At 42.4% G+C, this 12653-nt stretch overlaps 1 long non-coding RNA gene across 3 annotated transcripts in view; it reads right to left on the reverse strand.

Annotated features, from left to right (window-relative positions):
* Window positions 1-12653, reverse strand: part of LOC144323058 (uncharacterized) — a 122145-nt gene that overhangs the window by 71761 nt on the left and 37731 nt on the right. The window contains exon 1 of one of the 3 annotated variants that reach the window (XR_013388605.1): window positions 8944-9055. The exons of the other annotated variants lie outside the window; for them this stretch is intronic. This is a non-coding gene — a long non-coding RNA (uncharacterized LOC144323058). Of the gene's footprint in view, window positions 1-8943; window positions 9056-12653 lie in introns of those variants that run through there. 3 annotated transcript variants of the gene reach the window in all.

Consider the following 12653-nt stretch of genomic DNA (forward strand, 5'->3'; position numbering starts at 1 on the left):
AGAATAAACTTAACCAAGGAGGTTAAAGACCTGTACTCTGAAAACATAAAATGATGAAAAAATTGAAGTGACACAAACAAATGCAAAGATACTCCATGCTCGTAGATTAGAAGCATGAACAAATATTATTAAAATGTCCATACTACCCAAGCCAAACTACAGATTTAATGCAATTCTTATCAAAACACCAACAATATTTTTCACAAAACTAGAATAAATAATCCTAAAATTTGTATGGAACTATTTTGGGGGAAAGACTCCAAATAGCCAAAGCAATCTTGAGAATGAAGAACAAAGCTGGAGATATCACAATTCCAGATTTCAAGAAACACTACAAAGCTGTAGTGATCAAAACAGTATGGTCCTGGCACAAAAATAGACATATAGATCAAAAGAACAGAACAGAAAGCTCAGAAATAAACCCACCATCACAATGTTAATCTGTGACAAAGGAAGAAAGAATATACAATGGGGAAAAGACACTCTCTTCAACAAATGGTACTGGGAAAACTGGACAGCTACATGCAAAAGAATAAAATTGGACCACTTCCTTATACTATTCACAAAAATAAGTTAAAAATGGATTCAAGACCTAAATGTGAGACCTGAAGCCATAAAACTCCTAGAAGACCACATAGGCAGTAATTTCTTTGACATTGACCATAGAAACATTTTTCTAAATATGTCTTTCCAGTCAAGAGAAACAAAAGCAAAATTAAACTATCAGGATTAGACCAAAGTAAAAAACTTTTGCATAACAAAACAAAAAGGCAGTCCACTGATCAACAAAATAAAAAGGCAACCTCCTGAATGAGAGAAGATATTTGCAAATGATATATTCAATCAGGGGTTAATCTCCAAAATATAAAAAGAACTTATGCAACTCAACACCAAAAAACCCACAAATAATCCAATTAAAAATAGGTAGAGGATATGAATAGATATTTTTCCAAAGAAGACACACAGCCAACAAGCACAGAAGATGCTCAACATCACTAATCATCAGGAAAATGCAAATCAAAACCACAATGATATATCACATTACACCTGTCAGAATGGCTAAAATAAAAAACAAAAAGTAAAAGTGTTGGGGGGAAAGGAACCCTTGTGGACTGCTGGTGGGAATGCAAACTGGTATAGCTACTGTGGAAGACAGTATGGAAGTTTATCAAAAAGTTAAAAATAGAATTAAAATATTATCCAGTAATTCCACTACTGAGTATACACCAAGGAAAACAAAAACACCAATTTGAAAAGATACATGCACCTCTAAGTTTATTGCCGTGTTCTTTATAATAGCCAAGATACAGAAGCAGCCCAAGTGTCTGTCCATAGGTGAATAGATCAAGATGTGGTATACACACACACACACACACACACACACACACACACACAATGAAATATTACTCAGCCATAAAAAAGAACGACATCTTGCCATGTGCAACAACATGGATGAACCTAGAGGGCATGATATTAAGTGAAATAAGTCAGAGAAAAGACATAAACCATTTGATTTCAGTTATATGTAGAATTTAAGAAACAAAACAAATGAATAAAAAAAGAGATAAACAAAAAGCACTCTTAAATACAGAGAACAAACCGATGGTTGCCAGAGGGAAGGTGGGTTGGGGGCAGGGTAAAAAATGGTTAATTCAACTATATTTATGCAGTGCCAGCTTTCTCCTGGGTCTTAGAGGCATAGAAGATACTTCCAGTCCTTTTAAGAACTTTGTGATTTAGGTGTTCAATTACAGAACAAAGAACTAACAGTAAAGAGTGATAATGTTGCCCTTTCTTGTGCCCACAATTAACTGGGTGACTTAAAGCAGGTCACATGAGCTCCCTGGATCTGCACTGGAAACACACTGTACCACTTCTTAGGGAAGGTGAGAGTATAGAATGAGAAAATGTTTGTGAAAAATACAAAGCATGGCATACATATAAGATGATACTATATTATGTATTATTTATTGGCTTTGTTTTTCTCTTCATGGTCCTGAACACAGACTGCAGATAGCCAGTTAGAAACTCATGACATTAACTGGGGATTCATCTATATCCCAATCACTTTCTTCTACAGATGAGGAAATGGAAGTTCAGAGGGAGCATTTGCTTTGCCCAAAGAAACATGTGGGTCACAGGACCAAGCCGTGAAACTCTGGCCAGAAGTCTCCAAGCCTCCAAATATATCACTCCCAAGAGAGACCTATGGGAAGGATATTGATAAACGGAAGACCACCAGGCCCTGAATCCATCTGCCAGCTGGAGGACTGCTGCAGGGGAAGGCTCTGGATACACAGAGTTTTCATATTTGAGGAACTGGCCTGAGGAAGAACAGAGATTGTTCTGTAGGATGTCAGAGGGTAGCAGAACAGAGTACATCTTAACATAGAGAAGGCAACAAAAAAATAGAACAGTGCTATCTTGGGGGCTAGTGAGTTTCCTGGGACAGGAGGTATTCCTATATGCTAGGCAACAAACTCAGAAAATCTATAACCTGAATCTTTTAAGGCTCATTGTAGCATTGGGGAGAGGTTGGATTCCATTAGTGCTTTTTGATTATGGCTGTCCATTGAAATCACCTGAGGAGCTTTTCAAACATACAGATGCCCAGGCCCCAATTGTGGTCATTTAAAATCAGAATCTCTGGGGTAGGGAGCAGGCATGATATTTTTCTCAAGTTCCCCCAGACGATTCTAATGTGCAGCTGGAGTGTGGCACCGCTAGACTAGATTGGTCTTTAAAGTAACTTCCAGGGGATCCCTGGGTGGCGCAGCGGTTTGGCACCTGCCTTTGGCCCAGGGCGCGATCCTGGAGACCCGGGATCGAATCCCACGTCGGGCTCCCAGTGCATGGAGCCTGCTTCTCCCTCTGCCTGTGTCTCTGCCTCTCTCTCTCTCTCACTGTGTGCCTATCATAAATAAATAAAAAAATAAAAAATAAAAAAAAAAATAAAGTAACTTCCAAATTTGAGATTCTATGATTCTAAGAAATTCCCTTTAGGCAGGAAGGGAACAGCACCCCCCACCCCAACCAACCAATATGTCATTTCCTTCAGTAGCTTTGAGTTAGCTGGTACTAAGAATTCTTTTTTATAGGGGTTGAAAAAGGCCACTTATGTGGACAACCTGAGCTGGAAACGATGGGTTTCACTTCCCAGCATGATGGTGATCATTCTATTCCTAAAATAGAATATTATGAAAATCCAGGGTCTTTGTTTTTCAGTTTAAACTAAAGTCTGACTTCTCTGGAAATGTTATATGTGAGGGCTTATTGGGATTTCCCAAGGAAACATTTCTGCAGACAAGATTTCATCAAACCTAATCCACATCTCCATCAGATTGCCTGTTAAAGGGGTCTTACACTCAACACAGTTAACCATAGGCCTTTACTCTCTACATCTAGCCCAGTGACATCAAGACCCACATTCTCACTCACTCCAGGTAAACTCCTCATCATATTCTGTAGAATCAGACCAAAACGCTCTTCCTGTTTCCCATGATCTTTGGTCTTTCTGACATTCTCAACTTAGAGAAAGAAGTTTCCAGAGTATTATTTGTCTTATACTTTTTAGAGTGAGGAAACCCTAAGGGCCATATCAATCTCTTCCTTACTGAAGACAAATGTCTCTGCTTTACAAAAGAAAACTCCCTCATTTCCTAGAGAGAAAATGCCTGCAAAATAAGAGGTCTGTGGATAATGCTGCTGAAGGAGAGAAGGCTTTCTTTCAGGGGAACAAACATGAGGCTGTGCCAGAGGAGGCCTGGGTTTCAAAACAAGAGTACCCACTCTGATCCTGGAACCCTTTCTCATGGTGCTTTGGAGTCTGGGGATGAAGAGAGACTTCTGTGGTTCATAAACTCTTAGGAGATTAAATAGATGTAGGTAGATATGTTAAAGTTCTCCAGAGCAACAAAACCAACAGGATATGTGTGTGTATATCATGTACTGCAATATATACATATACATGAATCCCATGACCACATGGGCTTTATTCCAAATTTATTCCACAGCAAGGGTGGTTCAGTATCTGATAATCAATCAATGTAATATATCACATCAACAGTCCAAAGAAGAAAAATACGATTATATCAATTGACACAGGAAAACATTTGACAAACTTCAACAACCATTCATGAAAAAAACTCTCAGTATATTAGGAATAAAAGGAATTTCTTCAACCTCATAAAAGCATCTACCAAAAACCTAGAGCTTATATCAGACTCAGTGGTGAAAGGCTGAATGCTTTCTCTCTAAGGTTGATAAGAAAGCAACGATGTCTTCTCTTATCACTCTTACCCAAAACAGTACTAGAAGTTCTACCCATTGAAATAAGGCAAGAAAAGGAAATAAAAGACATTGCAAGTAGAAAAAAAGAAAGACACGTGTCTTTATTTGCAGAAAACATGATTGTCTCCTGAGAAAATCCCAAGTAATCTACAAAAAGATCTTCTAGAACGAATAAGAGAGTTCAGTAAAGATATAAGATGAACATAAAACACCAATTGCATTTCTATATACTGATAATGAACACGTGGAAACAAAAGTAAAAAATGCAACACAATCCTTAGTCTGAATAGTTAAAAATCTAATAAAACATGTGTAGGATCACTATATTGAAAATTATAAAGTGATGGTGAAAGAAATCACGGAAGACCTAAATACCTGGAGAGAAACATTGTGTTCATGGGCTGTAACACTCAACATAGCAAAGATGTCAACTCTCCCTAAATTGATCTCTAGGCTTCATGCAATTGTTACAAAAATCCAAACAAGGTTTTCTAGCAAGGTGGATGAGATATCATGGAAACAATCTTATTCTAAAATTTATATAGTAATGCACAGGGCGTAGAATAGCGAAAAAAAATCTTGACAAAGAAGAATAAAGTGGGAGGAGTCATTCTACCCCTTATTAAGGCCTGTGTTAACTTTAGCAGTCAGGATAGCATGCTAGTGACAGAGGGCTAGGCATATGGATTAATGGAACAACAGCAAACTCAGAAATAGACCCTAATTAATATGCCAACTAGTTTTTGACAAGATGCAAAGGCAATTCAATAACCTTTTCAACAAATTATATTGAAGCAACTGGACAAATGTAAGTAAAAAAAAAAACATGAGATAAACCTCACACTTTATATAAAATTAATTCAAAATGGATCATGGATGTAAAAATAAAACGCAAAACTGAACTTTTTAAAAAACTGTAGGAAAAGTCTTCATGAACCAGAACTATGCAAAGAGTTCTTAGACTTGACACCAAAAGAGTGATGCATAGAAAGAAAATTTGACAAGTTGGATTTTATCAAAATTAAAAACCTTTGCTCCATGAAAGCTTGTACAGACTGGGATAAAATATTTGCAAATCAAATTTGACTAAGGATGAGACTCTGGAATATATAACAACTCTCAAAACTCAACAATCCTGTTATAAAATGGGCAAAAGACATGCACAGACATTTTACTGAAGAGAATATACAGATGGCAAATAAACACATGAAAAAAACATTTAATTTTAAATACATCACCTGGAGAAAGCAATTAAGGTGAAAACCACTAATGAGTGGTGTTCTTGGGAACAGACAAAAGCACACACAGGAAATGGGATAGGTCTCAAGCAGCTCCTTATAAACACAGCTGCCCTTTTTAGCTTTGCAAGGAAACCAGGTTCTAGAGGGCCTCCAAGTAGGAGCACCATGACTCTTCCATCTGACTGTTCTGTTCAAATAAAGAAAGAGGAAACTGAGCAAACAGAAAGCATGCCATAATAGACTCCACAGCACAGTTAGTCTTAGGTCTTTACTCTCCTGGGTGAATTGGAAGTCTTCCTACAGAGGGGCTGGATGAAGAGGCATAGAACAGTAGCACAATGTCCTTTGGACACTGGCCTCCTCTCCTGCTGCTACTCCTTCCTCATACCCTTCTTGCCACTTTTATAGGGCCTAAATGGCTCTCTCTAAACCACACAGCAATCTGAGGATGGTACTAAATTTTGACAAGATGCAAAGGCAATTCAGCAACCTTTTCAACAAACTGAACTTCTAAGCTGCCCTAGAAAGCCAACTAGCATTCCTTTCCCAAACACACCATAGCCTTGCCTGCTTTAAAAGATACTGAGAAGACAAATGAGTTAATAAAGGCAAATAGCTTTGCAACTTGCCTATAGACGACCGTATGTAATCACTAAGTGGCTCATGCTCCCCTTACTGTTATCTACACCTCATAAGGCCATTTAGGTGATGCCAAGAGTCTAGTATTTCATCTGCAGTTCCTGCTTCATCAGAGCAAAGTCCTAATCACTGTATAGTAATCGGCAGCTGACCAGGCATTACTCAACCCTGTCATTCAAGGGAGAATCATGGTGCCCCTGATCCACTGCCCTCCAGAGCCTGCCTTCCTTGCAGAGGGTGGCTCTGTTTATGCAGAGGACCTACTAGGGACCCATCCCATTTCCTGTGTGTGCTTTTGTCTATTTCCAGAAACACCACTCGTTAGTGGTCCTTACTTTAATCACCTTCTCCAGGTGACATATTTAAGACAAATGAGGAATTTGTTCTCATTCAACTAGTTAGTTAGGGTAATAGTCCTATTTTCTCCCATTCAAATGAATCTTGTAGGTAAAATAATGAGAAAACATGTTTCCTCTCCCACCTTGGCCGTACTTTGAATGTTCTTGGCAGATTCAAGCAGAGTTGATATGTAAAAATCAGATCCTTACTGCTAATTAATTAGCCCAAACTAGCCCAGGCAGATGGAGTCTGCTGGTGAAGAGAAGGGATGGGCATGGGGAGGGTACCTAGGGAGGAGGTAGGTGTTTGTATGTAATGAACATTTGAACAAATAGCTTCCTGTGTTGGATTTCTATGGGTAAGGGGTACCACTGGGTAGGCTGGGCTGTTATTTCCTGAAAATGTGGGCTTTTGAAAAAAAAAGTATTTTTCCTCAGTCTCATGGTTTAAAATGATGGGTACTGACTGCTTCTTAGGGTCTGTGTCAGGGGAGATCTCACTCACTGAGGCCGTCAGGAAAGCCTAGGTATGTGTCCCTCACCCACTGCTGGGGCTCCCACAGTGCCCTGCACAGATTGCTCTGGTAGTACCCACACACGGGCTTGAGATGTTTTCTTCATGTGGCTCTGTATCACAAGAGAATATAGGTTCTTTGAAGGCAGAAACTGTATCTTTCTCAGTCTTGTCACATGTGCCTAGTATTATACTTGGCACGTGGCAGATGCTCCATAAAGTTGCTTTGAATGGATCTGATGTGGGTTGGCTATTCAGACATCATGTGATTACATAGACCTTGCTCACACACTAAGCCAGGTGATCCTTGGGACAGGTATCCCCTCTGTGAGAGGGGGGCAGATAAATGAGAGGGCCCTGAACCCTCTTTCTCTGGAGCAGATGTATCCTGACCTGGTTTGGGAGGCCTCTGGACACTTTTGCACTTCTGGTGAACCATGACAGGCTACCTAGTGGGTCTCACTGTCTTCTCTTCTCCCTCCCTCATTCATGCTAACTCCTGCATTCTTTAAGGCTTGGCACGCCATTGGTAGTTAAAGAGTCCATTTTCAAAAAGACTGTCCCAGTCTGGCTGATCTTTCACCTAGTAGGACCTGTGGCTCTTAAGCCACCAGATGGAATACACAGGGGCAGAGAGTTACTGTGTCTCACCTTGTCCACCTCACTAATCTGAGAGGTAGATGTATCCAGAGAGGTCAACAAACAAACCTCTGATGGAAGCAAACACTAGCTCCCCACCTTTAAAGGATAGAGAACCACCAATCTAGGCCCAGAGTTGGAGCTGAGCATGAGAGGGAGGAAGGGAATAGTAGTAATTGTGAGGCTGAAGAAGACCAGTGTGGGAAAGACACAAGCAATGAATCCTTTTAATTCTTGAAATGCATCAGCCACCCCCCTCCACCACCCTATTGCCCTACTTTCAGCACAGGGAAAGCCAATCACATCTTGCTTTTCACAAAAATGAAATAAAGGGCTCTGCTGGTAAAGACAACAGAAAGAAGCCCTCTGAGAAGGGGTGGCCAGATTGAGCAAATAAAATACAGGATACCCAGTTAAGTTTGAATTTCAGATATATGAGGAAATTTTTTAGTATATGTATGTCCTGTGCAGTATTTGGGATACATTTATACTAAAAATCATTGCTCATTTATCTGAAATTCACATTTAAGTGAGTGTCCTGGCAACTCTGAGAGGTAAAGGCCACTACTGAATGGCCACAGTGTTTTCTGGTGGTGGCCACTTGGAGGAGGATGTAGAGGTGGTAGGCCTACCCCCAGGGGTGACCTGGAAAGGCTACATGAAGTTAGGAGGGAAAGCCACCTCCATCATAGGAATGATCAAGGAGGGGGGTGATCAACCACTACGGAGGAGTGAGAGAGATCAGCAGAACATGACCTAAGCACAGACATGTTCCTGTCCATGATACTGAAAGCTCAGGAACGACATGAATGTTTCACATTAGGAAAATGGTTTTTAAAGGATTATATTTATATGGTGGGTATCAGACACTGGATAACCTGTTTGGAAGCAGATTTTCACAGCTTTGAAAAAAGGCCCATCTTCTCTCATTCTGAAGAGGCCTCAGCTCCCTAGTGCTGGTCTTCCTGACGTGCCTGGGAGCCACATAGCTGAGTGAGGAGGGCTCTTGCCCTGAACCCCTTGGGTCCAAATCTGAGCTTTGCTGCTTCCTATAATAATATAATTGGTGCTTGTAGCAATTGTATTCAAATTTAACAAGTCTCAGCTGACACTCATCAGAGATGTCACTGAGAGCCTTTTCTGGCATAGCAACGGTGTGGTGGGGTGGGATACACCAGCACTATCCTGCACAGACTTCTAAAACTCACCCAAAGTTGTACTCCTCATGGTGCCCACTTTCCCTCCACTCCCCACTTCTCCACTCCACCTACCCTCCCCCTACCTTCAAGAATACTGTCTTCTTCCTGAGATTGCTGTGCCCTTTGGTCTGCAGATTCGTGCAACCTGATATTCAGGCCTTCCTGGGTCTCCACTCCACCCTCTCTGTGCAGCACATTAGTGGGGTGAGGTGGGTTGGCAGGATTACACATCATAATAACATTGTTTTCCTGATAAACAACTATGCCATAGGTTGATGTGATGATTAAAGAAACCACAGATGTAAAACCACTAACAATAAGCTAAAGCATGGAGCAAACTCAATAAACGTTAGTTTCCTTCCCCCACCCCCAGACACAAAGATCAAATGGGTTTGAGAGCATTTTCAAAGTAGAGCACACAATAGGAATGTCTTCTGATGAAATCACTGTTCTGATGCTGAGATAAAAGGAGGCAAAGGGTCTAGCCCAGCTGGGTATGGGGAGGTCAAGAAGTCCTTATAAGGGCTGATTCCCATAATGGGATGAGCACCCTCCCCTGGAAGGGGCGGTCCAAAAAAAGGTGGTGATGGTGGGAGTAGCAGGGATGCTTTAAGGCTAAAGGAGTGAAAAATAGGAACTGTGTCTGGGAGGGGGGTGGCAGGTAGGGGTTGTGACACTGATCTATGGGTCAAATAAATCCTTCTAGAAGTGTGGGTTAGCAGAGCATGATCCTTATCTGTGGTTGGAAAACAGCATGGTTGGAGCTCTTGGTTTCTTTGAAGTCTATTAAACACATACATATATGATTCACTCCCTCTTTTTCTAGTGTTTGCCTTAATGATATAACAGGATGAAGAAGGAATGAAAAAAGGCAGTGCTTTCTAGAAGGCCTGGATTTTTTTTTTTTAAGATTTTATTTATTCATGAGAGACAGACAGAGAGAGAGAGAGAGAGAGATAGGCAGAGACACAGGCAGAGGGAGAAGCAGGCTCCACGCAGGGAGCCCGACATGGGACTCGATCCCAGGTCTCCAGGACCAGGCCCTGGGCTGAAGGCGGCGCCAAACCGCTGAGCCACCCGGGCTGCCCTGGATTCTTTCTCTAGGTAGAAAATGAAATCATGGAGCCCCATGGGGTTTCAATCAGTGTTCTTATTATGGGCTGAGTTGTGTCCCCCCAGAATTCACATGGCCATGATGATATCCTTCTCTGCTTGGATGAGACCTGCTGTGCTTGGTGTGCCAGAAGAGAGGCAACAACTTCATTGGCTTTTCTGATAGTAGAAGCCTGGAAAGCAGTCATTTTCCTTGAACCAGCTGTGACAAGCTGAGGACCACATAAGCCTCACTGCTGTGGACAAGGCAGGAGCCCTGGGTCAGGTAGAGACCATGGCACTTCGCAGAGGCTCAGGCCTACAGGACAGGTGTAGGGACGTGGGGAGGCTCTATTTCAATGCTTCTCAAGCAAGTAAAATCTGGTTCAGAGGCCCCATCTTGCTGAGCAGGAATAAAATCTGCCTTCAGGGGAACTCCCCACCTCCATCCCCCCAAGATTACATAAGAACCAGGAACCTGGCAGAGTGCTAGGGAATAGAGAGGAGCCCTCATCCTCTCAGGCCCCAGGACTGCCCCACTGTCCACATTTCCCATGCATGGTCCCTTGGAAGGGGCTCTGCTGCTTAATGGTCACATAGGATGAGTTAATGCTGGGAGCTGTGGGGTCTGTGGTCAAGCCCCTGCAGGATACCACAGTCTTTCCCCTTAGAAGTCCTGACCTCTTGCCAGAGCATTCCAGGGAGCAGGACCTGGTCACCACTGATGAGAATCTTGAACTCTTTCCTTCTCACACTTGGGAGTTAGTTCACATACATTCTCCCTCACTCACTCTGTGTTCCCTCCCTCCCGCCTCTCTCTCTCTCTCTCTCTCTCTCTCTCTGTCTGTCTCCCCACCTCCTTCCACCTTCTCTCCCCCTAGGGGAAGTTCAGGATTTCAGAAAAACAAAAGCCAGGAGGATAAGGTAAAGTCAAGCAGGCTGCCTGCTGGAAGGTAGCATGCAGGTGGGTAGTGGGTAAGAAAGTGGGGACAAAATGCAAATACACACTTAAACAATCATCCCACTATTCCCATTACACACAGCTTTGCTTCCTGGCCCTGGTCTTGAGTTGAGAGAGCCTTAGGATCCAAGTCAGGCACAGAAGCCTTGCAGCTACACTCAAGGCCACTGAATTGCATCCCCCTCTATGTAGGGACCATGTCTTGCTCATTATGATAGCTGTTGTTTACTCAGGGCATTCCAAGTGCTCAGTGGTTTTTTTTTTTTTTAATCACTTATCTTGAACCCTAATGGCATTTGAAAGTAGATGTTATATTATCACCTTTTAACAGATGGGGACATTGAGTCACAGGCAGGTGGTATCCCAAAGACTTCATGGCAGAGAGTTGCCAGAATGGATTTGAACCCATGTCTGAGTAGCTCTGCCCCTCTGAGTGCCCAGCCCAAGGCCTGCTTCTGAAAGGTGCTTAGCAGATGCAGCTCCATACATCCCCTCCATGCACAAAACACTGGGAAGGGCAGGAGTCAGGACCAGCCCCACACAGTGCCTCCCTCGGTCTGCTTAGCTTAACAAACCCTGCTAAGGAAGGAATAAATGGTGTGGGGAGAAAAGAAGCTTATTCACATAATTTTCAAGAATGCCATCTCCTGTTGAATTGACACCTCCTTGCACGTCCTGGTCAAAGGTAGTGGCACACGGTCAAGGCCAGAGGCAGTGGCTACTTTCACTGCACACAGGCTGGAGGGCACTGTGTGAGCCAAGTGAATGCTGTGGAGGCTTCTCTCTTACTCGAAACCTTCTGGGATTCTTCTTTATGGCTCCAGAGATGGGGAAGTATCCTTATTTTTTAGGGATAGATCACATTATGAATGGAATCTGTTTCAGAAGAATATTTCTAGACAATTTCACAGCCTGAAGCATTCTCCTTATAGCACCATATAGCTTGGGTGAGGGTGGTGCGAGGGTCGTGACTGGGTATGTGTGGGAGTGTGTGTGAAATTTGTGTGAGTTCATGCATTTGTATGTCAGCCCCTCTGCCTGGCTCCACCATTAGCCACCTCTGCTATATCCAGACTACTTAACAGGGGCACAGCACAGCTATAAGAATCTGTAGCAGCCAACCTGCCATTCACACGAACACCTTCATTTCTGCCCTGACAACAAAGCTTGTCGAGTTGGAGGGCTCCAGAGCCATTCTCTTTAGGCATTCTTCAACTTTGTTTCCTCTGGTGCTACCTTCTCTGAAGTCGTTATTACTCATTACGTATATTGCACACAGAGAAAAAGTAGGTCAAGGATTAAAAAAAAAAAAAGAAAAAAAATCACCTTCAGGAGAAGCACTCATATTGTGTAAAGCTATTTTGAACTTGCATGAGATTTTTTTAAAGGGGGAAATACTTTGTGTCGGGGTGGCTGCTGACTTATGAGTAAGTGCCCATCCAGAGCCTTTTATATGTTAAACACGTGATCTCAGAATTCCAGTTTTAAAAGATAATTCTGCCCAGTGGGATAAGCAACTTCTATGTCTAGGTTCTATACAATACAGGCCACGTTGAGGATCCCCAGCTGAACAGGAACAAGGGAATCCTGAGAACTCCCCATAAATGGACACAAAGAATGAGAAAGAAAAATGTGAGCCTGACCTTCTAGACACATGCCTCCCAGAGTTAGAGCAAGGCCACTGGGCACCCTGTGCTAAGGGGAACCTTAGAAAGTCAGAAGCTTTGGAAGGAAACATCC

This window comes from Canis aureus, chromosome 11 (assembly GCF_053574225.1).
Source record: "Canis aureus isolate CA01 chromosome 11, VMU_Caureus_v.1.0, whole genome shotgun sequence".
Taxonomy (NCBI): domain Eukaryota; kingdom Metazoa; phylum Chordata; class Mammalia; order Carnivora; family Canidae; genus Canis; species Canis aureus.